Source organism: Anabrus simplex, chromosome 4 (genome assembly GCF_040414725.1).
Source record: "Anabrus simplex isolate iqAnaSimp1 chromosome 4, ASM4041472v1, whole genome shotgun sequence".
NCBI classification, from domain to species: Eukaryota; Metazoa; Arthropoda; class Insecta; order Orthoptera; family Tettigoniidae; genus Anabrus; species Anabrus simplex.
In genome coordinates this window covers 242,510,316-242,537,739 of record NC_090268.1, presented here as the reverse complement: position 1 = coordinate 242,537,739, position 27,424 = coordinate 242,510,316, and the positions used below count along the sequence as shown (strand labels likewise).

Sequence of the window (27,424 nt, the reverse complement as noted above, 5' to 3'; positions counted from 1 at the left end):
GAGGAAGAAATTTGTATCCAGGTCGGCATTAGCCATGGCTCCGTGCATACCATTATCAATGATCACTTGCATTTCTTCAAAATTTGTGCACAGTGGATTCTGCATCAACTGACGGAGGGACAAAAAATTGACAGAATGGTGCAATGTCTGAGTCATCTGCACTGGTACCTCGAGGAAGATTATGCATTTCTGTCCCTATTGTCACACAAGAAGAAATGTGGTGCCACCTTTTCGAGCCCGAGAGCTAACAGCAAAGCCAACAATGGAAATGTTGCAATTCTCCCCTACCAGTGAAATCCAAAGCTGTTCATACAAATTCTGGTAGTCATGAGGACTTCCTTCTTTGACTGCAAGGCCCTCTGCTTGTCGTCTTCCCTGAGCGTAGAACCACAATCAATGCACAACACTATGAAGACATTTTGCAGAAACAGCGAAGCGCCATAACGTCAAAAAGCCCTGCAATGCTGTTGGACGGAGTCATCCTGTTGCATGATAATGCTCGCCCCCATAATTCCAATCTGGCAAAGTCTGTGCTTCAGTGATTTGTTTGAGAAACACTTCAATATCCTGCATACAGCCTGGATCTTTCACCTTGTGATTTTCTTATTTTTGGCAACCTAATGAAAGACATTCGTGGACGTCAGTTTCGTTCTGACGAAGAATTGCAAGAGTGGGTGTGGTTGTAGATCCGCCAGCAACCTACCTGTTTCTACAAAATTGGAATTGATCATCTCGTCTCCCAGTGGTATAAATATATTAACGCTTTTGGTAATTACTTTTGAATAAAACCATTCCACGGTCACGTTGTAGCGGGTGTTCAGTTTTTCACTTCTCTGCCCCTTATACATTGGAGTGTTATCATATTGGACATTATCGTAATATCTTCCTTTGCATTGGAGGATCGTAGTGCGGAGATTGAAAGAGGACATTGAAAGAGTATAAGTTTTCTGGAACATCAATGTTATAAGCAAAAATGTATATTCATAAATTGTTTTAAGGTGATGAGGAATGCAAACAGGATTTGTTAGCCTACGGTTCAGGAGAAGATTAAAAAAGGAAAAGAAATATTCTTCTTATGCCTTCTAGATACTATATTAACTGAAGGTGCATGTTATTGGAGGTGAAAGTGAATCAGCTATTGAATTCGAGGTCAAAGATATAATACTCAACCAGTGACTCTTTGAGGTTTATGAAAATAATGCACATGCTCTTTATAAAGAGAGGAATTGACAAATATCATTTCTAAAAAAAGTACATGTAGTAGAATGTGAGTGCATTAGTTAGTTATTTTAACATATTATTACATCAGTCATTGAAGTGTAAAATTATGTATGTATCAAGTGATTTTCTTTTTAAAAACCTTTCTATGATTTCTGAAAGGATTTATAGGTATTCAGGTAAGCTTAAAATCTTATTTCGTCAGCCTACGATACACCACTTGTGTATACTCGATTCATTATATTTTTTATAATTCATTAATAAATAAATGTTACCTTAAGTAGAAACATAGAGGTTTATAGGATGATTACGTCAAAAAGAATTATGGTTAAAGTATTGCTCCAGATGAATGAAATAATTCTCTAGAATATTTAACGACCTTTATAATATTTATGTCTTGTTCAATATAAGTGAAACTGTGTTTGAAATCGGACATGAGTAATGGATTTGGAGATTTTAGCTGCATCCTCTTCCTCACGCCTGAGCACCAGACCTAATTCTCACAGTGATATCACAGCTGTGACATTATAGCACAAGCCGTTTGTAAAGTAGGCGTGGCTCTGATGTCAGAGCACATGGCTAGACATGTGTGCAAGCTTAACGTCATGCTGACCACGTGCGCTGGCTTAACCTAACTACGGCATAAACCTCACATGACGCCAATGGTATGTTTGTGACTTAACCTTATTATGACATCACACAGACCGTGTACGATGGCTTAACCTTTTCTGGTCCAACGTCGAGGTGACCTCGACATCATGGTCTATTGTAATTGGTCCAACGTCGAAGTCACCTCGACATTATGTTTTTTTCTCTTTAAGAAGTTATTTATTGAAGTTCTTTGACCTGATTGAGGTTGATTGATATCCCTGATGTTTCTAGAGTAAATTTTTGTGCACAAAGGAAGCCGTTCTTTCATCTCCATGGAAATAATACGAGATATATGTAGCCGTGTATCGTCACGGTTACCCGTGGCCTATCAGCTGTGTTTTGTTTACATTGAGTTGTGTGCACACGTGTTGTGCACTGATGACTTTTGTGTAAACCTGTAAGTAACTCACTAGATTCATGTTTATGTGATATAATAATATAATCATAGTTACTAATAAAAGATGTGAGTTTAATCTGACTAGGTAAAAATGTGAAAAATTAATTTGGACCAGACTGTTATAACATGTGACAGAAATTTGGACTGCAAAGGGTTAATTAATGTATTATTTGGGTCCACCTTTTCAATACAAAATGTAAATAGTTTAAATTGCATAAATGATTAGGGACTAGTTTCGACCTAGTAATAGGTCATCGTCAACCTAAAGCAAAGTTAAAACACAAATAACAAAGAAATTAAACAATGTAAAGACACGTACAGTCTCGTAAAAGTACATACCATGTGAGATATTGTGCAGCACTATTTTAAAAAATAACTCTCTGAAAGAGATTCATAATAAGTCCAGTGCATATTAAAAAGATGTTATAGATAGGAATCCATGAGTTGCTGGAATATGCTGGCTCTTTTAAGATGCAGGTATCCAATTGAAGAACCACTGAGCTGAAGTTACGTCGTTTATTTATGAATGAAGTCCAGTGCGCCGTATAGCATTAAAAAGTCCAGTGCGCACTAAAAAGATGTTATAGAAAAGAATTCTTGAGTTGCTGGATAAGGAGATTAGAATATGCTGGCTTCTTTAAGATACTGGTATCCAATTGAAGAACCACTGAGCTGAAGTCACGTTGTTTATTTACAATTAAAGACCAGTGCGCCGTATAGCATAAAAAAGTTGATAGGGATGGAAATTTTTCAGTTGTTGGTCAAGGAATTCAACATATGCTGGCTTCTTAAATTTGCTGCTGTATATTCGAAGAACAACTGAGATGAAGTTACGTCGTTTTTTTAAGATATCCACGTGTTTTTACATCTGTGAATATGTTGAATTCCTTGACCAACAACTGAAAAATTTCCATCCCTATCAACTTTTTAATGCTATACGGCGCACTGGTCTTTAATCGTAAATAAACGACGTAACTTCGGCTCAGTGGTTCTTCAATTGGATACCTGCATCTTAAAGGAGCCAGCATATTCCAGCAACTCAAGGATTCCTATCTATAACATCTTTTTAATATGCACTGGACTTATTATGAATCTCTTTCAGAGAGTTATTTTTTAACATAGTGCTGCACAATATCTCACATGGTATGTACTTTTACGAGACTGTACGTGTCTGTACTTTGTTTAATTTCTTCGTTATTTGTGTTTTAATTTTGCTTTAGGCTGACGATGACCTATTACTAGCTCGAAACTAGTCCCTAATCATTTATGTAATTTAAACTATTTACATTTTGTATTGAAAAGGTGGACCCAAATAATACATTAATTTACTCTATTGTAATCACAGTTCAGTACAGATCTATCATTATGAAACTTATTTCATTTAATTGCAAAGGGTTAACCATACAAGGGCGTTAACCTCACATGACATCAGTGGCTACGTGTGCGGGTTTAACTCACATGACGCTACGTGTTCAGGATCAACCATGTACGCTAGCTTAACCTTGCAAGGGCATTAACCTCATTTGACGTCAGTGGCTAAGAGTGCAGGCTTAACTTAATGTTGACCACGTGTTAACCTCATATGGCAAAGAGTGCAGGATTAACATCATACTGACCATGTGTGCAGGCTTAACCTTATTCTTAACCGGCTGCCCTTCCCTACACTAGCTCTTGGGCTTGGGCTGCTAGTCAATATGGCTGCTGTGCATTAACTATATGGAAGGTATTATGCTCTCTCATTAATGAATCATTATTTTCAGTAGTAGTTGTAGTTGTTGTTGTTGAATTATTAGGAGTTTTGTAACATCACAGTCTTTAGCCCAGTGTACTTATATAGTTGTAGAAGTTGTTTGATAACCTGTGTTACTCTATAGTGATTGTAGTAATGTGTTAAAATGTACTTGTGTCAGAAAATTCAATATCTTCTCAACTGATAGTGTAGAAAAATGATTTTAGCGTAAAATTCATCAAAAATTATTCTCTAACAGATAATATAGAACAAATCACCTCTAACTTATTTTCAGTTTTTTGAGGTAAAAAATTATTTTTAAAGTTAAAAAGTGTGCATTAGGTGCATGAAATTCAGTAATTGTTTTAGGTATGTAGATGACACCTGTCATTAATTCTGTAACTCATGTTGTCTGAGTAATTCACTAACTAGAGAAGGTTTACTACTTATTTATTAACTACAATAATTGTACCTAATGCCAGATATTGTTTATTTTAATACAACATATCTGATCATTCAAAGAATACAATATTAAGATGGACACACAAAGTACAAGGGAATACTTTTGTCCTGACATTCACAGACTTTTTTTTTTAATATGTATCATTTTCCAATAATGCAAAAAATTCTGTGAATACAGATGTTCAACTTTGCCTACCTACTCTTGAAAAACAATCACCACACACGTCCATCAGATGGTCAGGGCCGGTCCAGTTTCGGCACTTTGTACACCACCTTCTTGTTGTCTTGTTCAGGCTGCACCCATAGCGATGATAGTGGCCTTTATTGCCTTGGTGTTTCTTGACCGGTGACCTAGTTGTCATTCCAAGGAGAAACTGGGCTCGTTTTCTTATATGATTCGGAATTTCGTGGTTTTTTTTTTTTTTTTTTTTTTTTTTTTCCCCTCTCCTTTGAGTCTGGCATTTCACGAGCTCCCAAGCAACATTCTGTATAAAAGTCTGTTCTCCTCACTTTCTCGTCATTGTGATGAGCTTGATAATTGCATTGTCCATTTATGGCAATTATGTTCAGTAGGTCATAGAATACCACCATCGGTCAATGTCTTGTGTTTCTTGTTTCGTCATTGCATTGAGAGATCTAATCTACGATACCAAATTCCACCTTTGGTCATATTGTAGAAAGTTACCACGTCCGGTTTTCTCTTGGCATCTGATACATCAGTTGTCAATCAGTCACTACTGATCTGCATTTACGGCAGTCACCCAGGTGGCACATTCCCTATTTGTTGTTTTCCTAGCCTTTTCTTAAATGATTTCAAAGAAATTGGAAATTTATTAAACATCTCCCTTGGTAAGTTATTCCAATCCCTAACTTCCCTTCCTATAAACGAATATTTGCCCCAATTTGTCCTCTTGAATTCCAACTTTATCTTTATATTGTGATCTTTCCTACATTGAAAGACACCACTCAAACTTATTCGTCTACTAATGTCATTCCACTGATAGCTCAGAACATGACTTAGTTGAGCAGCTCGCCTCCTTCCTCCAAAGTCTTCCCAGCCCAAACTTTGCAACATTTTTGTAATGCTACTCTTTTGTTGGAAATCACCCAGAATAAATCAGGCTGCTTTTCTTTGGATTTTTTCCAGTCTTGAATCAAGTAATCCTGGAGAGGGTCCCATACACTGGAACCATATTCTAGTCGGGGTCTTACCAGAGACCCTTTCCCTGCCCTCTCCCTTACATCTTTACTACATTCATTGTTGGATGAGCTTGTGAACGGTTGGTTGTTGAGAGTGCTCTTGCATTATTGTAGTGAAAAATGTAGTAAAAACCTATTGAAATTATTTAAATTTTGTGTGTGCGCGTTCCATTTAGTGCTATTTGTATATTGGTGTTTAGTGCTTGTTGGTAGAAATTGGGAGTAGTGTTACTTATTTGAAATTTATAACAAGTAATTCATTCGGTGTTCAGTAGATTACGTTTTCTAGGTTAAGTAGGCTAGCTAGGTGTACTTTGTTTCAAATTTAGGCTTAGGAATTACTTTAGGTGTTAATATTAACTTTTAAATCAATATTTTTAAATATCTGTAGGTTCGTTGGTATTATACTTACAAAGGCAGATTATAATAAGGCGTTGTAACTCATTGTAATTTCCGCCGCTACTTTTCCGATATTTCGTACAGATATCTGTTCAAACTATCACGAAGGTAATAATTTATTACATTAAATAACACGATAAGCCTGTAAACATTGATTTAAAGAGAAGTTAAAGAGAATTCACGGTAATTTCACTGGATAATTACGGTACTTAACAGTTTTTTGGATTGTTGACGATTGTTGCTACAAGTGCATGACAGTAGTGTAAATAAATACAAAGTCAGCTGATTCATTATTCCGATAATTTGTAGTCTTAGTTCCCTGCATACTTTGTACTTTCCACCTTCGTTTATTCATCGACTAAAAGTTAATAATCAGATTCCTATATCCCAATAATATTGCACTTCAAACCCCCGGCGTGGTTTTGACAGAAATTATAGTAGGCAACCTCTTATTCTCAGCATTTAAGGACACTTTTATTCTCCGCCCTGCGTAGTAGGGAAAATAATACTAAACCACCAGTGGCAAAAGTTCATATAAACCACACTTCAGCTGAAAATTGTAGTTTAGATACACTGTAGTATTGATACAGTAGCCTACATTTAGATAGTGCCGTATCTTGCCTGCTATATTCGTGTGTTATCTTTCATGTGTATCTATTAGAGCGTAGTACTAATATAATTTGTCTAAGCATTTAGCTTTGTTGGTAATCTTTGAGTACAGTAGTTCTTGCAAATTTCATTTCTGTTTGTGCTTAGTAGTGACATACGGCACCGGTATCGTAATTAGGATACGTCTGAAAGTAGTTTAAAAATTACTGTAGTGTACTGTACAGTAGTATACGAGTAATTTAGAATTTAGTGTGCTTATTTTATTATTGTAAAATATTTGTGTAGTACTGGTGTAGTAGAGGTACCCGTGGAAACTCTTGCTAAAATTCTGTTGTTGTAATTAGGATAGGTTTAATTGAAGTTTGGAATTGTGTAGTTCTTGTGTATTACTTTTGATGTTCAGTAATTAACATCAGTTTTTATCCTGTTAGGAGTTGTAGGATAAAAAATAGAGTACGACTAAGTAGTATTGTAGTGTAGTCGTATATTAATTACAGTAGTGTTGTGTGATCTTTGAGTACTATCCCAGACAATATATCCCTCTGTTCTTTTATTTTTTGCAAATAAGTTATTTTATTTTTATTTTCATTTTTTCCATAAGAATGGCTAAGCAGCACGAGTGTACGAACTGTGGGCGTGACGAGGCATTGAGGGGTATGAGGGAGGAGTTGGAGAGTTAGAGGGAGATAATTAGGATTCTCACAGAAGACAGGAAGGAAGCTAGGACTCCCTCAAACAATGTACAGGTTACAATTGGTGTACAAGAGGGAGGGGAAGTAAAGGGGGGAGTTGTAGAAGACAGGTGGTCTAATGTTCTAAGGGGAAGGAGATTGCAGGCTAAGGGCTCTATTCAGGATCAGAATTCAGGACAGGTGTCTGTGCGAAATCGGTACGAGTCACTCCAGGTAGAACAACAGAGAGAAGATGAGGGACAGGGAACTGTTGCTGAGATGTGTGGAAGTAGGAGGAAGGGAAAAGGTAGGAAAGGGAAATGTAGAGTAGAGGATAGCAAAAGACAGGTGGAACAATGTCATGGGAAGGAGAAAAGGGAGGAGGAAGTAGCTTCTGCAGCTATCAGGAAAGATAGGTTTGTTTTTTTTTTTGCTAGGGAGGAAAGATAGGGCTGACTAGGAGGGGAGGGGATCAAATGAGGTGGGTAGGTTTGAGGCTCTGGTCATGGGGGATTCCATCGTTAGACACGTGGGGAAAGTGTGTGGAGGAAAGGGAACCAGGGTAGAATGTTATCCAGGAATTAGGTTGAGGCAGATGTTGAGGAAAGTAGAAGAGAGGGAGGAGGGAAAGGAGAAGGTGGTAGTGTTTCACGTTGGTACCAACAACGTAAGGCAAGCTGATATAAGTACCAACATAGTTGGAAATGTGTGGGATCTGGTAAATGCAGCACGGGTGAAGTTTAAGAAAGCGGAGATTCTTATTAGTGGAATACTGTGTAGGAGGGATACTGACTGGAGGGTGATTGGGGATTTAAATGAGACTATGGAGTGGGTATGTGGGAAACTGGGAGTGAAATTTCTACATCATAATGGGTGGGTAGGAGATAGGGATCTGCGCTCTGATGGCCTTTACTTAAACCGCAGTGGTACGTATAAGTTAGGAAATTTGTTTGGAAGGGTAATAGGGAGGTACATTCAGGGAAACAGGGTGGCCTAGGGAGCGGTGATAAGAGAACAGGGAACTGGAAATCAAGTGGGGATGACATAAAATTGTTAGTGTTGAACTGTAGAAGTATTGTAAAGAAAGGAATAGAATTAAGTAATTTAATAGATATATATTTACCAGATATTGTAATAGGAGTTGAATCATGGCTGAGAAATGATATAATGGATGCAGAAATTTTCTCATGGCACTGGAGTGTGTATCGTAGAGATAGGATAGGAATGGTGGGAGGGGAAGTGTTCATTCTGGTGAAAGAAGAATTTGTAAGCTACGAAAAAGTTAAAGATGAGACGCATGAAATTCTAGGTGTAAGACTCATTTCTAAAGATAATAGGCAACTTGATATATTTGGAGTGTACAGACCGGGAAAGGGTAGCACTGACGCGGATTTAGAATTATTTGATAGGATAGTCGGCTATGTGGGAAACGACATGGAAAGAAATGTGATTGTAGCGGGAGATCTGAATTTGCCAGATGTCAATTGGGAAGGAAATGCGAACGACAGGAAGCATGACCAACAAATGGCAAGTAAGTTAATATGGGAAGGACAGCTGATTCAGAAAGTGATGGAACCAACCAGAGGGAAAAATAGCCTGGATGTGGTGCTGATAAAACCAGATGAGCTCTATAGGGAAACTGAAGTAATATATGGTATTAGTGATCATGAAGCTGTTTTTGTCGTAGTCAAAAATAAATGTGATAGAAAGGAAGGTCTTAAAAGTAGGACTATTAGGCAGTACCATATGGCTGATAAAGCAGGCATGAGGCATTTTCTAAAAAGTAACTATGATCGGTGGAAAACGGTAAATAAAAATGTAAACAGACTCTGGGATGGGTTTAAAGAAATTGTTGAGGAATGCAAAAACAGGTTTGTACCCTTAAGGGAGGTAAGGAATGGTAAAGACCCACCGGAAAGAAATAGAGTTAGAAATGGCTGTGGAAGTAAGGAGAAATTGAAGGAACTTACTAGAAAATTGAATCTAGCAAAGAAGGCTGCTAAGGATAACATGATGGCAAGCATAATTGGCAGTCATACAAATTTTAGTGAAAAATGGAAGGGTATGTATAGGTATTTTAAGGCAGAAACTGGTTCCAAAAAGGACATTCCAGGAATAATTAATGAAGAAGGGGAGTGTGTATGTGAGGATCTTCAAAAGGCAGAAGTATTCAGTCAGCAGTATGTAAAGATTGTTGGTTACAAGGAAAATGTTGAGATAGAGGAGGAGACTAAGGCCAATTAAGTATTAAAATTTACATATGATAACCATGACATTTACAATAATAAGATATAAAATTTGAAAACTAGAAAAAGCGGCTGGGATTTTTTTTTTTGTTTTGCTAGGGGCTTAACGTCGCGCCGACACAGAGAGGTCTTATGGCGACGATGGGATAGGAAAGGCCTAGGAGTTGGAAGGAAGTGGCCGTGGTCTTAATTAAGGTACAGCCCCAGCATTTGCCTGGTGTGAAAATGGGAAACAACGGAAAACCATTTTCAGGGCTGCCAATAGTGGGATTCGAACCTACTATCTCCCGGATGCTAGCTCACAGCCGCGCGCCTCCACGCGCACGGCCAACTCGCCCGGTGCGGCTGGAATTGATCAGATTTCTGGGGTATACTAAAGACAGTGGGTTGGGATATAGTACCATATCTGAGGTACTTATTTGATTATTGTTTGGTCGAAGGAGCTATACCAGATGAATGGAGAGTTGATATTGTAGCCCCTGTATATAAGGGAAAGGGTGATAGACATAAAGCTGAAAATTACCGGCCGGTAAGTTTGACTTGCATTGTATGTAAGCTTTGGGAAGGCATTCTTTCTGATTATATTAGACATGTTTGTGAAATTAATAACTGGTTCGATAGAAGGCAATTCGGTTTTAGGAAAGGTTATTCCACTGAAGCTCAACTTGTAGGATTCCAGCAAGATATAGCAGATATCATGGATTCTGGAGGTCAAATGGACTGTATCGCGATTGACCTGTCTAAAGCATTTGATAGGGTGGATCATGGGAGACTACTGGCAAAAATGAGTGCAATTGGATTAGACAAAAGAGTGACTGAATGGGTTGCTGTATTTCTAGAAAATAGATCTCAGAGAATTAGAGTAGGTGAAGCTTTATCTGACCCTGTGATAATTAAGAGGGAAATTTCTCAAGGCATTATTATCGGACCTTTATGTTTTCTTATATATAAGTGATATGAGTAGAGTGGAATCGGAGGTAAGGCTTTTTGCGGATGATGTTATTCTGGATAGAGTAATAAATAATTTACAAGATTCTGAGCAAATGCAACGTGACCTTGATAATATTGTGAGATGGACAGCAGGCAATGCTATGTTGATAAACGGGGTTAAAAGTCAGGTTGTGAGTTTCACAAATAGAAAAAGTCCTCTCAGTTTGAATTACTGCGTTGATGGGGGTGAAAGTTCCTTTTGGAGATCATTGTAAGTATCTAGGTGTAAATATAAGGAAAGATCTTCACTGGGGTAATCACATAAATGGGATTGTAAATAAAGGGTACAGATCTCTGCACATGGTTATGAGGGTGTTTAGGGGTTGTAGTAAGGATGTAAAGGAGAGTGCATATAAGTCTCTGGTAAGACCCCAACTAGAGTATGGTTCCAGTGTATGGGACCCTCACCAGGATTACCTGATTCAAGAACTGGAAAAAATCCAAAGAAAAGCAGCTCGATTTGTTCTGAGTGATTTCCGACAAAAGAGTAGCGTTATAAAAATGTTGCAATGTTTGGGTTGGGAAGAATTGAGAGAAAGAAGAAGAACTGCTCGACTAAGTGGTATGTATGTCTCAAGTATTATTACAATATTATAAGTCCACCTGTATTGTATTGAACAGGTGGACTTATAATATTGTAATAATACTTGAGACATACGTCAACTTCAATACGGAACCAAAATGAGAATAGTTACTTGTTACTTGTAAGTGGTATGTTCTGAGCTGTCAGCGGAGACATGGCGTGGAATGACATTAGTAGATGAATAAGTTTGAGTGGCGTTTATAAAAGTAGGAAAGATCACAATATGAAGATAAAGTTGGAATTCAAGAGGACAAACTGGGGCAAATATTCATTTATAGGAAGGGGAGTTAGGGACTGGAATAACTTACCAAGGGAGATGTTCAATAAATTTCCAATTTCTTTGAAATCTTTTCGGAAAAGGCTAGGAAAGCAACAGATAGGGAATCTGCCACCTGTGCCACTGCCTTAAATGCAGATCAGTATTGACTGATTGATTGATAGTCATTTTTACCTCAAAACTTCGAAAGGAAACAGTTCGGGGTGAGTTGTTCTGTATCACCTGTTGGTAGATAGTTTTTTGTTGAATTTTAAGCTAAAAATCATTTTTCGAGACTATCGGTTGAGGAGATATTGAATTTTTAAGTTAAGGAGTGATTTCACCCCCTCCCTGACACAAGTACATTTTAACACACTAGTACAATTACTACAGTAATGCAGGTTATCAAACAAATTCTACATACATATAAGTATGATGGGCTGATGATGGCGATGTTACAAAGCTCCTGATAATTCAACCACAACAACTTAAAAGAATGGTTCGTTAATGAGAGAATATAAAACCGTCCTTACAGTTAATGCATAGCAGCCAACTTACCTAGTAGCCCAAGCCTACAGGCTAATGTAGGGAAGGGCAGCCGATTAAGGAGCATGTCATTAATCCTGCACTCTTTGCCATGTGAGGTTAACACGTGGTCAGCATAACATTAATTTGCATTCTTAGCCATTGTCATGTTGTGAGGTTAACGCTCTTGTAAGGTTAAGCCATTACACATGGTCAGCATGACATCATAGTAAAGTTAAGCTCAAACATGTAGCCAATGATGTCATATGAGGTTAATGCCCTTGTAAGATTCAGCCAACATACACAGTCAACGTGGTGTCATAGTAAGGTTAAGCCTGCATATGTAGCCATTGACGTCATGATGTTAATGCCCTTGTAAGGTTAAGCTAGCGCATATGGTCCACGTGACTTCATAGTAACTTTAAGCCTGCACACAGAGCCATTGATGTCATGTGAGGTTAACTCCCTTGTAAGATTAAGCCAGTGCACATCATCAGCGTGATGTCATGTGAGGTTAACGCCCTTATAAGGTTAAGCCAGTGCACGTGGTGAACATCACATTAATCCTGCACATATGACCAGCCACACCCATTTTTCAAATCACCCGCACTGTGATGTCACTCCGAGGATAAGGCCTGCTGCGGATGAACTCCCCAAAAAACCACTACCATCATGTGTTGTCACATAGCAGAGAAACGATTATCTTTTATAGCAATGACATGTTCTAAGTACCGAGTAATAAAACTCCTGCCACCGAGCTCGATAGCTGCAGTCGTTTAAGTGCGGCCAGTATCCAGTATTCGGGAGATAGTAGGTTCGAACCCCACTGTCGGCAGCCCTGAAGATGGTTTTCCGTGGTTTCCCATTTTCACACCAGGCAAATGCTGGGGCTGTACCTTAATTAAGGCCACGGCCGCTTCCTTCTCACACCTAGCCCTTCCCTGTCCCATTATCGCCATAAGACCTATCTGTGTCGGTGCGACGTAAAGCAAAAAAAAAAAAAAAAGGTACACATCTCTGCACACGGTTATGAGGGTGCTTAGGGGTTGTAATAAAGATGTAAAAGAGAGGGCTTACAAGTCTCTGGTAAGACCCCATCTAGAGTATGGTTCCAGGGTATGGAACCCTCACTAGGATTCAAGAACTGGAAAAAATGCAAAGAAAAGCAGCTAGATTTCTCGATTTGTTCTGGGTGATTTCCGACAAAAGAGTAGCATTACAAAAATGTTGCGAAGTTTGGGCTTGGAAGACATGGGAGAATGAAGACGAGAGGTCATCCGTGTTCTCAGTAAAATCTAGTGCTTGCTTTATTTATCCAGTATTCGGGAGATAGTAGGTTCAAACCCCACTGTCGGCAGCCCTGAAGATGTTTTTCTGTGGTTTCCCATTTTCACACCAGGCAAATGCTGGGGCTGTATCTTAATTAAGGCCATGGCCGCTTCCTTCCCAGTCCTAGCTCTTTCCTGTCCCATCGTCGTCATAAGACATATCTGTGTCGGTGCGATGTAAAGCCAATAGCAAAAAAAAAAAAATTTAAACAGCTTTTTCTTCTACAGTCTTCTTTGTCTCTTCGGTCTCCTTAGCCAGAATTCTCATTTGATTGTCGAATGATGTAAATGGCAATTCAGATCTGGACTCACAATTTCTACCAGATGACAGGGCAAGTTTTATTGGGACATAAATAGACTGCAACATGCGTAAATTCAGAAAATCTGTTGTTGAGGTGGTTGTCACAGCTGATTGAGCATAATATACCAAAGTAGCCTACCACTCTAGCAAATCTTGATTAAATATGGCTGTGAGCACATATAGGAATCCATTCTATAAATACTCGGACACCTGTGTGGTGCTCTCAGTTATTACTCTTAAGTGATTTAAGAGTTATTTCTGAAGCAAAAGTATTATTGTTCCCACTAAGGTTATCCTTCTATTTTATTAAGGTTTGATGCCCTATTGAATGTTTATAAAGAGCCCTTGCTGGTGTAGATAGGGTATTTAATTCCCTAATGAACGCTTCTATCAGTTCACTCTCTTCAAATCCCTCTGACTTTAATCTTTCCTTTATGCCATTTGCAACAGAATTACTAAATAACTACAAAGCAAGTCTCACATTCATGTGCTGAAATGAAATGAAGTGGGATCTGTATGTGCAGACATTAGCTTGTGGAAACTTTCAAACCTGCAAAGTTATGACAGTTATCTATTTCAAAAACCTGTAGATATGATTTAAAGTCCAAACTTCATTATTGTAATAGACTTGGTTTTTATTGTGGAAATTGTTTCTGATGCACTTAATTATGTGTACAGCATCTGAAAAGGCCCAAAATCTCCTACTAGAATCAAAAGGGTTAGAAATCGAGCACATGACTTTCCCAACTTTTCCAATTATTCCTAAATATTTCCACATCTTTCTACTAGATTGACTTCCATCTAAGGTGAAACCAATAACTCTGGTGCCAATTTGCTCCATTTGTAAAACCACCGGGATTAAAATTCATGACAAAAATATCTCCAGGCATAGAATTTAGGCTTGCATACACAGCAGCTGGTTGAACCCAGTTATGAAATAGGGGCACAAACATGATTTGAGAGTTTACTTTTTTCGTGTTTTGGGTGTGGCCTCCTAAATTTACGACTCCATTGACTTTTTGATGAGTTGGTATTAAAATGAATATCTTCTCTTACTTTTACCTCATCAAATATGAGAATTCCTGTGCGATTATTTTCACTCTTTTCATCGCAGAAATAGTTCTCAATAGCACTAATGGCTTGGGTATTCACCCAGTAAGGGCACTTAAGACCTTTAACTAATTTTCTCAGATGAGCCTCTGAAGGAAGGGGAAGCATGTCATACCTTAAACAGTTCCTATAGCCCTTAAGTGATGTACTTTTAAATAAGAGACTATCTAAAAGGAATTCATTGTCATATCTCATCCCTTTCTTATTTCTTAGCTGGCTTTTTGAGCATGGTATAATCATCTTTTGCTTTCTACTTAAATAATTTGACTATATTGACTTGGAATCTATTAGTTGTTTTTCTAGCAACAAAATCTTAGCATTAGCTATTTTTAATTTATTACAGATAGTCATTAAATTACGTTCTTTACCCTTTAGTTTTTTGGAAGTGAACTTATTGTCTTTTCAATTGTGTCTGAACCTGCTTAATTTCTTTTAGCACTCTCAGAACAAGCATAGAAATTGAATTTGTGGTGAGGCTTGTGTGATGTATTTCTTAGTCTTCAAAGGCTATCTTTTACAGGATGATTTTTGTTTCTTTAATTGTTTTGTGAGATATTGTGGCAAACTGAAGAATATATGACGGACAAAACAAGTTTTCACTTTCCATCTATCTCTAGGAATTCCCACCTGTTCTCCTTGTACTACAAATTAGTCTGATTTAACTATAAATTCATTAGAAAAATGTGAATCACACACACAACACTTATCAGAAAGATTTTGGTCTTTCCTGGTAATTACCTCTTTCCACTTCGTTAGGTAGTTTGAAGAATTTTACCTTTAGAAGTTTTGTGGCTGGTTTTACAGCCTAGATCGAAGAGAGTAGGTATTTTTCTTTGTTGGTATGTTTGTAAATTTCATAACCTCAGCACTATGTTTATTAAATAAATGAATACCATCACCAGATCACATGCTCTTACTTTCAGTGTAGAACACTCAAATTCCTGCCATCACAGAACAACACTACCGAACATAACCATACTATAACTAATGATCCCAACCCTTACATAGTAACGGTGCTGCCTCTAGCAGACGATTCACCTCAGTCCCTATACTAGCCAGTAGTGAACAACTGAAGGGTTCACACTTTCTCTTCTACTCGCTATGGTGAGAGTAAATGAACAGTGACTATCGACGAGGGCTGAAGTTCTCATGCCAAATAGTAACACTATGACACACACAAGAGAAATGAAATCTGCCACAAAAGACTAAGAATTTCCCGATGGGTTTGCAAATCAAATTTTAAGGCTTGTGACCAAAATTGACTGCCAATTGACACGGCAGTTGTGAGCCCCCTGTATTTTAACTTTTTCGCTTTGTTGATATACATACTGGTACATGATAAAATAAAATATTAGGAGGTTACATGTTTTGGCCAAAAAGGCTCTTAAGTGGGTGAGTAGCCAAAGTAGCTGGCGCCTAATGTGTCATTAAGGTAATAAATCTATGTGTATTATATTAAAGTAATTAGTATAGCTGACAAACACTAACCACTATTCCAGAGGAAAATTGTTTTATTACTGTTCAAATATAGATGATCTGTTTGTACTTAACTCTACTTGTGTTCATTTTTTAAATGAAATATTCTATGTACTATTGTAATAAGGTATGGTAGTGTAAGTAGGGTAGCATCCTACTTCATGAATTTACTGAGCTCAGGACATTTTAAGCAAGCCTCGGACCTATGGGAGTAACGAAGTCCCACTCCCATTTGACAGACGAGGGACTCCTTGGAAACAACTTGGCGAACCAAATGAAATTCGATGGGGAGCTATCAATATTAACGGGGTTTATGGAAGAAAGAAAGTAGAACTGGCTGAGTCAGCAAAGAGGATGCATCTGGATGTACTAGGAGTAAGTGATATTCGGGTAAGGGGAGATAATGAGGAAGAGATAGGAGATTATAAAGTGTAAGTGACGGTGTTAGAAAGGGAAGGGCAGAGTCTGGGGTAGGGCTTTTCATCAGAAATACCATTGCACGCAACATAGTTTCTGTTAGGCATGTAAATGAGTGAATGATGTGGGTAGATTTGTCAGTTGGAGGAATTAGGACTAGAATTGTCTCAGTGTATTCACCATGTAAGGGTGCAGATGAGGACGAAGTTGACGATTTTTATGAAGCATTGAGTGACATCGTGGTCAGGGTCAACAGCAAGGATAGAATAGTGCTAATGGGCGATTTCAATGCAAGAGTTGGAAATAGAACTGAAGGATACGAAAGGGTGATTGGTAAATGTGGGGAAGATATGGAAGCTAATGGGAATGAGAAGCGTTTGCTGGACTTCTGTGCTAGTATGGGTTTCGCAGTTACGAATACATTCTTCAAGCATAAGGCTATTCACTGCTACGTATGGGAGGCTAGGGGTGCCAGATCCATAATAGACTACCACTACCTGATCTGTAGTGAACTAAGTGTCTCCAGGCCTAGGGTAGAGAAAGTGAAATCTGTCTGCAAACGAATAAGGGTAGAAAAACTCCAGGACAAGGAAATTAGACAAAAGTACATGGATATGATCAGTGAAAAGTTTCGAACAGTGGACAGTAAGCAAGTTCAGGATTTAGAAAGTGAATGGGTGGCATACAGGGATGCTGTAGTAGAAACAGCAAGGGAATGCCTAGGAACAACTGTGTGTAAAGATGGGAAAAGGCGAACATCTTGGTGGAATGATGAAGTGAGAGCAGCTTGTAAACGTGAAAAGAAGGCTTATCAGAAATGGCTCCAAACAAGGGCCGAGGCAGACAGGGATTTATATGTAGATGAACCAAACAGAGCGAAACAAATAGTTGTTGAATCCAAAAAGAAGTTGTGGGAAGATTTTGGTAATAACCTGGAAAGGCTAGGTCAAGCAGCAGGGAAAACTTTCTGGACAGTAATAAAGAATCTTAGGAAGGGAGGGAAAAAGGAAATTAACAGTGTTTTGAGTAATTCAGGTGAACTCATAATAGATCCCAGGGAATCTCTGGAGAGGTGGAGGGAATATTTTGAACATCTCAGTGTAAAAGGAGATCTTCCTGGTGTTGTTACGAACAGCCAATCTCATGGGGAGGAGGAAAATGATGATGGTGAAATTACGCTTGAAGAAGTGGAAAGGATGGTAAATAAACTCCATTGTCATAAGGCAGCAGGAATAGATGAAATTAGACCTGAGATGAAGTATAGTGGGAAGGCAGGGATGAAATGGCTTCATAGAGTAGTAGGATTAGCATGGACCGGGCGAGTTGGCCATGCGCGTAGAGGCGCGCGGCTGTGAGCTTGCATCCGGGAGATAGTAGGTTCGAATCCCACTATCGGCAGCCCTGAAGATGGTTTTCCATTGTTTCCCATTTTCACACCAGGCAAATGCTGGGGCTGTACCTTAATTAAGGCCACGGCCGCTTCCTTCCAACTCCTAGGCCTTTCCTATCCCATCGTCGCCATAAGACCTATCTGTGTCGGTGCGACGTAAAGCCCCTAGCAAAAAAAAGGATTAGCATGGAGTGTTGGCAAGATACCTTCAGATTGGTCAAAAGCAGTAATTGCACCTATCTATAAGTAAGGGAACAGGAAGGTTTGCAACAACTATCGAAGTATCTCATTGATTAGTATATCAGGCAAAGTATTCACTGGCATCTTGGAATGGAGGGTGCGATCAGTCGTTGAGAGAAAGTTGGATGAAAACCAGTATGGTTTCAGACCACAGAGGGGCTGTCAGGATCAGATTTTCAGTATGCACCAGGTAATTGAAAAATGATATGAGAGGAATAGGCAGTTGTGTTTATGTTTCGTAGATCTTGAAAAAGCATATGACAGGGTACCGAGGGAAAAGATGTTCGCCATACTGGGGGACTATGGAATTAAAGGTAGATTATTAAAATCAATCAAAGGCATTTATGTTGACAATTGGGCTTCAGTGAGAATTTATGGTAGAATGAGTTCTTGGTTCAGGGTACTTACAGGAGTTAGACGAGGCTGTAAGTTTTCACCTCTGCTCTTCGTAGTTTACATGGATCATCTGCTGAGTGGTATAAAATGGCAGGGAGGGATTCAGTTAGGTGGAAATGTAGTAAGCAGTCTAGCCTATGCTGATGACTTGGTCTTAATGGCAGATTGTGCTAAAAGCCTGCAGTCTAATATCTTGGAACTTGAAAATAGGTGCAATGGGTATGGTATGAACATAAGCCTAACAAAGACTAAATTGATGTCAGTAGGTAAGAAATTCAATAGAATTGAATGTCAGATTGGTGATACAAAGCTAGAAGAGGTCGATAATTTCAAGTATTTAGGTTGTGTGTTCTCCCAGGATGGTAATATAGTAAGTGAGATTGAATCAAGGTGTCATAAAGCTAATGCAGTGAGCTCGCAGCTGCGATCAACAGTATTCTGTAAGAAGGAAGTGAGCTCCTAGACGAAACTATCTTTACATCGGTTTGTTTTCAGACCAACTTTGCTTTACGGGAGTGAACGCTGGGTGGACTCAGGATATCTTATTCATAAGTTAGAAGTAACAGACATGAAAGTAGCAAGAATGATTGCTGGTACAAACAGGTGGGAACAATGGCAGGAGGGTGCTCAGAATGAGGAGATACAGGCTAATTTAGGAATGAACTCGATGGATGAAGCTGTACGCATAAACGGACTTCGGTGGTGGGGTCATGTAAGGCGAATAGAGGAGGATAGGTTACCTAGGAGAATAATGGACTCTGTTATGGAGGGTAAGAGAAGTAGAAGGAGACCAAGACGACGATGGTTAGACTCAGTTTGTAATGATTCAAAGATAAGATGTATAGAACTAATTGAGCCCACAGCACTAGTTGCAAATAGAGGATTGTGGCAACGTTTTAGTAAATTCACAGAGGCTTGCAGACTGAACACTGAAACACATACCAGTCTTTAATGATAATGTATGTATGTATAAATACATACAGTAGACTCTTTTTAATTCAAACTTCTAGGAGAATCAGAAAAAAAAATCAAAATATCCAAAATTTGAATCAACTAAGAATGATTATTTTAATGAAAATATAGTACATACAGTACTGTATAAATACATAAATTTTAATCCTCCTCCTCCTTTTTTTTATGACTGCATAGGATCACTTTAGTCAGTCCATCGTTCAGGTCTCTTTGAAGGGATTGTTTGGGCTTTGCGGTCCTCCCAGTACTTCTTCAGACGCTCCGATCTTCGTGCCCTTTCCTCAGTTGAAAATATTTAATCATTCATTGTAATGAATAATTATTATAGTATTATGCATTCTACCGTACCTTATCAGCTACCATGTTGTCCTGCATTGTAGATGAAAGTTTTCACATGAAAATATACTCTATGAACACTAATAAAACAACAGCACTTACAGTATTTACACACAATTTAGCACATGTGACAATTCCATTGCTCACATAAAAAAAGTTAAGTGGTTTTTGTTTGTTTGGGTTTGTTTAGTTTTGCATGATAGACAAAATCTTCAATTTCATTTAAAGCTTGAAATGCCTCATCATAAAAACTGGACTGACCCTCAGCAAATCTTCTTAAACTTCCTACCTTTTTGAAATCTTCAGACTTGGTTGGTACAGGCTCTTCTATGATGTTATAACTGTTTTCCTCTTCATCATTGGATAGATTGAAATTTTGTAGTACTTCTTGCAGAATGCTGTCTCCTGTCAGATCTCCACACACTGCAACTTCAGTGTCAACAGCTAAATCTACATCATAACTGACATCAGTCACTACTTCTTGCAATCGCTCAGGTTTCACATGCATTTCTAGTTCTTCTGAAAAAATTCCTACATTGGTTTCTTCATTTTTGATACTTGCTTTACGGAAATAGTTTGCTATTGTGCTCACATTCCAAGGTAGACAGCTTAGGAAGGTGAAGATTTCCGGTGGCCAAGTGTAGATGCCTGTTGACAAGCGATGGTCAAGGCCATGCTGATTCTGCACTCATTGATTGTCACAGAGATAAAGGTTAAGTCTGTTAACAATAGCAGCTACTGGACCATAACTAGGAAGCCATAATGAGAATAGAGAATTTTTGGAGATTATTTGAAGGCTTCAGTTCGTAGAACCATTACAAAAGTAACTTGCAATAAAATCCTGACTTTGAATTATCCAAATTTAAGCTTAGAAAATTCAAATTAAATATGATTGGGGGGGGGGGGCATTGATTAGAATAGAAATTTCAAGGGGAATAAACTCTTATTCAAATTATCCAATTTTCGAATTATCCAATGTTAATTAAACCAGAGCCCACAGTATTTCTTTTATTTTATAAAAATATTAACATGTTATGCAAAACTGTGTGAATATCTGCTTTCAGCATAAATTAAAAGATGCCAACAATATTTAATACTTTAGTGGACTTTGTCAATTTATTAACAGTATATTAACAGTATTTATCATGTTAACATTGATGCTTTCACGGCCCATAATTGTAGATATGATATGACCTTTTGGGCTTATGCCATATCAAGAAAACAAGGTGAACCTTTTTACGTTTCACAGAGAATTTCGCTCGGCGAGAAGACTTCCTCGGAAACAGTCAAGATTTTCTTCTGAAGACGCGGGAAAAGTTCTCTGCGAAATGTAAAGAGTGTTCGGTCTCGTGTTCGAGTTGTTTACTCATGTTGAACGAGACCTTGCTCTTCCCACAGTCCACAAAATGTACTTCATTATCATTAAGTGCAAAGGGAAGGCCAACATATGTACATTACATAACTAATTTATTCACTAAACTAATTACACTGTGCAATAGGACACTGGTCCATGATGTAGCACACCAAACTAAACACCGTTACCCACGCTAGTTCAAGTCTCGTAACTCACTGACGCCGGTGAGACGCATCACTCCTTCCCCTTCCACCAGGGATGTAGCAGTCTGAATACTGCTGACCTCTGACGGACAAACATGCACATGGCGTTCAACATACCGCTCACCTAATTTATATATACATTACAAACCTAAATATTATTAAGAACAATAAAAATTAGCACTCGCACTGAAAATGTCAAATGTAAAAACGAAAGGCTTAGTACATGAAAAATTACACTTTTTCACTATGTACAGTTCGACCTCTTCTGGGAAGAGACAGTTTTGCAACTGGTCGTTTGAAGGTTTTATTTTTTATTTATTTATTTCATTTCAATATAGGCACCTGAGCCAAGGCTCTTCTTGGTGCAATACAAATAAATGACAATGGCAGCTATATTCACAATCTGATTACAAAATAAAATACAGTAAGAATATAATTTAACATGGTGTAAGAGATAAGATAGGACAAAGCTTCCTAACCATAATTACCATACTACTTCAGGTATTTAGTTAAATTACTTTTGAAGATAGATAAAGTTGGTAACATTTTTATATTTTTTGGAAGCGAGTTATACATAGTTATAGAAAAATGCCAAAGAGAGTTTTGACCATAACTAGTGGAATGAATCTGATTGTAGTGAATATTGCAAATAGTGGCAACTCGCACAAAGCCGTCAGCCCCTGCTTTCATGTCTACCATGATCCTTGTCTGCCACACGAGAGGTGGCAAGTTGTCTTCCTTGAGAAGAACCAGAGTTCCGGGTCGAAGGTTGACCCTTCCTGCTGACCCCTTAGTCCGCTGCTGGAGTTGACATAGACAGTCCCTTGACCACCGTTTCCAGATGTACTGCCTGCAGCACTGAAGTAGTTGCCACCAGACAGACGAGAACCTGAAACTGCAAGTCAATCTGGCTCTGGGATGGTTGTGAGAGGTTCTCCAATCAGAAAGTGGCCAGGAGTCAGGAATGAATAGTCATCAGGAATATCAGACAATTTGGTTATTGGTCTCGAATTCAGACATGCCTCAATCTGGACTAACAACGTGGACATTTCTTCAAAAGTCAGTACAAGATTTCCTACAACCTTCTTCAAATGGGACTTAGTAGACTTTATGCCAGCTTCCCACAGCCCACCAAAATGAGGGGCATGCGGTGGAATAAAGTGCCACTGTATTCCAGACTGAGATGCGAAGTCATCCACTTTCCTCTGATGTACTTGAGATCTGAAGAGGGTGTGAAGCTCCCGTAGCTCGTTTCTTGCTCCCACGAATGTACTTCCATTGTCGCTGTAGATATTCTGGCAGACACCCCGACGCGATGTAAATCTACGCAGAGCAGCTAGGAACGCATCAGTAGACAGGTCAGAGACAAGTTCAAGACGGATTGCCTTGGTCGCCAAACAGACAAATAGAGCAATATAAAATTTTACCTTTGTTTTACGTTTACAGGTCCCTTGCTTAATGTAGAGTAGACCCCCATAGTCAACTCCACAGTTCATCAGTGGTAGGATGATGGGATGTGTCTGGCTGTACGGAGCTCGAGATTGTTCCAATCTGCCACCCACCCTAAGCATCTGGTTTGCATCTACAAAGGGATGAAGAGACTTCAACTTGCTGTCCTTTGCGATCGGTCTGCCAAGTGCCAGATCTTGAAACTCCTTACCATATTCTCGTTCTTGGGCAAAACGAATGATCCTGTGCGATGCCTCTTGAAGTTCTACTACAGTCAGACTTCCCACCTGTCTCCTTGAAGTAGGAAGCCCTATGTTGTTCATGTACCTCAGTATGAAGGAAATGACTAAGACAACAATTAAGCAAACACCTGGTTTCCGTTGCTCTGGTACATCAATGAGTTCGGGAGTTTTCTTCATGTCGCTGACAGGCCAGGCTGGCTGTGGCTGGTAGAGCCAGGATGGCCCCGCCCACCATAACAGATTGTCTTGAAGAAGATGTGGTTCAATCCCTCTCAAAATGATGTCAGCTGCATTGTCCAGTGACGTCACATGGTTCCACTGTTCTACATATGAAAGTTGTTGTATCTCAGACACTCGGTTGCCAACAAATGTTTTTCACGATGCGGGCTCTCCTGCAAGCCAAGCTAATACTATAGTAGAATCTGTCCTATAGTAGTTTTGTTCAATTTTTAGGTTAAGTGCAGTTCTAACCTTATCCATTAATTTTACAAGGAGTAATGCATCACATAGTTCAAGTCTAGGGAGGGAAATCTGTTTCAGAGATGCTACTCTGGATTTGGAGCTTAACAGCATTACTGTTACATTATCCATGACATCTATACTCCGTAGGTAAACAGATGCTCCAAAGGCCCTTTCTAAAGCATCAGAGAATCCGTGTAACTCATATCGTTAATTTCTTTCGTCTCCTGTCATTCTTCGAGGGATGTGAATGTCGTTGAATGATGGCAAATGTGCGTGAAACTGTTCCCAAGTAGTTAATAGCTCAGGAGGCAAACTCTGATTCCAGTCCACTTTTGCTTGCAACAAGTGTTGCAAGAAAATTTTACACTTTATTATCACTAGACCTAACAGTCCCAAAGGATCAAAAATGGATGAAATGCAGGATAGCACACTACATTTTGTCCAGAATGTAGTCTTCTGGGTGTGACTGGTATCTACAAATTGGACGATGTCCTTTAGAGGATGCCACAGTAGTCCCAAGGCCTTAACGGTACCCTCTTCCTTGTCATCCAGACTCCAGGGAAGTTGTGATTCTTGGTGCTCAGGAGGTAAGTGCTCTAAAAGAGTGGGATGGTTACCACACCATTTACAAAGAGGAAAGCCTGCGCTACTGAGTAGTTTGATCAGCTCTTTTTGCAGACTGAGTGCGTCTCCAATGGTATCTGCTTCACTCAGAACAACATCAACATAGAAGTCTCTTCGTAATGTCTCCGACGCTCTTGGATATTGCAGTGCACCATCATTGGCAAGTTGTACCAGGCATCTCGTGGCTAAGAATGACGCTGCTGAGGTACCATACGTTACTGTGGAAAGTTGATAAATCTGGATAGGTTCATTCGGAGATGAATGCCATACAGTGCATCGTAGATCTTGGTCATCAGGATGAATTAGAATTTGCCTGTACATTTTTGTAACATCTGCAGTGAAGGCATACTTGTGTGTTCTAAATTGCAAGATGATAGAATACAAGTCTTCTTGCACTGTAGGTCCAACCATCAAGACATTGTTCAGTGAGTAGTTACAGTAGTTTTAGCAGAGGTGTTGGAGACGACTCTGAACTTAGTGGTAGTACTGGGCTGCTTAATTACAGCATGATGTGGCAGGTAATATGTTGGCTTATTGGTTCGCGTTGTCACAAATTCCATGTGATGAAGAGCAACATATTCTGTCATGAATTGACATAGTCCTTCTTCAAGTCCGGTTGGCGATGTAACCGCTGTTCACTCTGACTGAGACGAGTGGCGTATTTAAATGAATCCCCAAGTTCCTTCTTAATTATGTGGTTTAATAGGCAGTCGTACAACATATCTTCCGGTGCTATCCCTAGTAGTGTTGTTCACAAAGTGTTCTTCGCACTGACTTTCTTCCTTAGAACTCGGGGGGGGGAGACAACTTTACTTCCTCTCGTTGCCAGAAGCATTCGACCTGTAGAGTTCATTGCTGCGCACAAGACAAGACGTTACTTTCTTGCTGGTAGACCTTAGAAAGTGTGGTGGTATCTTGCCTGATAAGATCCAGCCAAATTCAGTGTCATGTAGTACGGGATGATTTTCTCTCTTGAGTTGACCACGACGCGGTATGTCAAAAAACACAGAAGCCCCCAGTATTAATTCAACTTCACCTGGTGTACTAAACTGAGGATCCGTCAAGGGAATGTCCTGTGGGAGCTGCCAGTCAGAAGTGTCAAGTTGTGCTGTAGGGAGCTGACCAGTTATGCGAGGAAATACAGCACAAACAATAGGGGTAGTGTAGTCTGTGACCCTGGATGTAATTTGAATTTAACAAATATGTGATGATTCAGTTGCCTTAACATCACTAATTCCCGTTATAGGCATTGAGTGCTGACTCAGTTCAATCCCCAAGCAATCTGCCAAATGCCTAGATATGAATTGCATTTGAGATGCACTATCAAGTAGAGCTCGATATTGATGCGCATTCCCACGTTTGTCTGTAACCACTATGAGAGCTGTTGACAATAGAACTTCTACATGAGTATAGTTGCTCTTCACAGCACAGTAGGTTTGTTGTTGAGTCTGGTTGGTTTCTGATATAGTAGAAGCATTGTAGGAAGTACTCTGCTCCTTGTGCAACAAAGTATGATGTCTATTATTGCAGATTTGACAATTTCCTGAACTAAACTCCTTCAAAGTATGATTAGCACCCAGACAATTAAAGCAGAGTTTACACTTCTTGGTGAAATCTGATTCTATTTCCAATGCTTGCTTCGCGAAACCTAGGGCATTTTGTTAGGGCGTGAAAAGCTTTGCAAAACTCACAACGAGTTGCTGTTGTGACAAAGGACTTCTTACTGCCGTTATCACCACCATGTTTGGGTACGACCTGTTGCTTGTCGCTTTGGTGTTTTTCGAGTTTGATTAGCTCCAGAGTTTGACAACTATTCTCCAAGAATGCTACTAAATCCTTCAAGCGAGGGAACTTTTTATCTGAGGATTTAACTTCCCACTGTTTTCTTAGATTGAGGCTGATTCAATCTAGCACTAAGCGAGATAACAAAACCTCATGCAGCAGCACAACTATCTCCATTACTTCGATAGCGCTAAGGTTGCTCAGCAGTTGATTCAGCAACATTGTTAAATTCTTAGCTGATTCTGTTTTAACTGATGGAAGATCTAGCAGTTGCTTAATATGTAGGTCTGCAATCAATTTGGGGTTATTATATCTCTGAAAGATTAATTCCCAAGCTACCTTGAAATTGGTTCAGTGATAGGCAAGCTTTCAATTCATTTGTGAGGGTCTCCCAATAAGCATGATAGTAGGTAATAGTACCTCTGTGTGTCTGCTAAGGCATGATTATTAATTACCAGGCTCTGGAAGGTATCTCAAAAGTTAATAAATTCAGAAAAAATTTCCGTAAATTTTGGCAGTGTAATTGTAGGGAGTCTTATTTCATGCATGCTACTAGTATTTGAAGAACTAGACGTTGCGGGGGAAGTTGTACTGGAATTTGCATTCAACAGATTTTCCATCTTAGATTCTCTTTCTAGGATGAGTTCTTCAATGGATTCCCTATCTGCATTATGAACTTCTTTGGTATCGTTAATTTCTAACTGGGTTTGAACATCGTTGTATTCCTCCTTACTTGAACATAGCAGCCTTTGCCTAACTCAAATATCATTTAGATTTGAGCCTTCATTAAATGCACTGACAAAGCTAGTTATACGCTGTATACGAGACTTAATAACTGCTTTCTTCTTTATGAGACCTTTTCGCTCGACAGGATCATTGGTGAAGGATAACAAGAAATAATGGTTATAAAAAAGGATTGGGATGCCGGACTACTTACAGATCAGGAGGATGTATCCTTCCACAGCAGGGCTGAAAACCAAAGAGCTCTAAGCAGCTGGGCTGTACTCTGGTGGTCACCTCTGAAACTACTACTACTATGGATCTGGACTACTCCTTGGAATTTCCACCAATTGTGTTGGCAAGACTGTATTCGTCCACGCAAGCTTCAATCTCAGAGATTAAAATTAATGAGAACTGTATTAGAACTCGGTTAATCACATTACAAGTCACAGCATTTCATGTCGAAAATTGTTGTGAATTACATATATGGCACGTTAGTTGAATTCACTCATTTGAACTTTTTACTGCGCAGTTCTTAGCACGTGGGTGGTTGTAGGCTTGTCGGTAAAACGAACATATTCATACTTTACACAAATATAAACACATGTAATCACTAATAGGCCTAAATGCGCAGATTATATGAGATGTAATATCGTCACTGAATCACATCTGACACCGGAGCACCA

At 39.0% G+C, this 27,424-nt stretch overlaps 1 protein-coding gene across 5 annotated transcripts in view; it reads left to right on the top strand.

Annotated features, from left to right (window-relative positions):
• Window positions 1–27,424, top strand: part of LOC136871840 (eukaryotic translation initiation factor 2-alpha kinase 1) — a 292,614-nt gene that overhangs the window by 228,397 nt on the left and 36,793 nt on the right. The window lies entirely within an intron of this gene.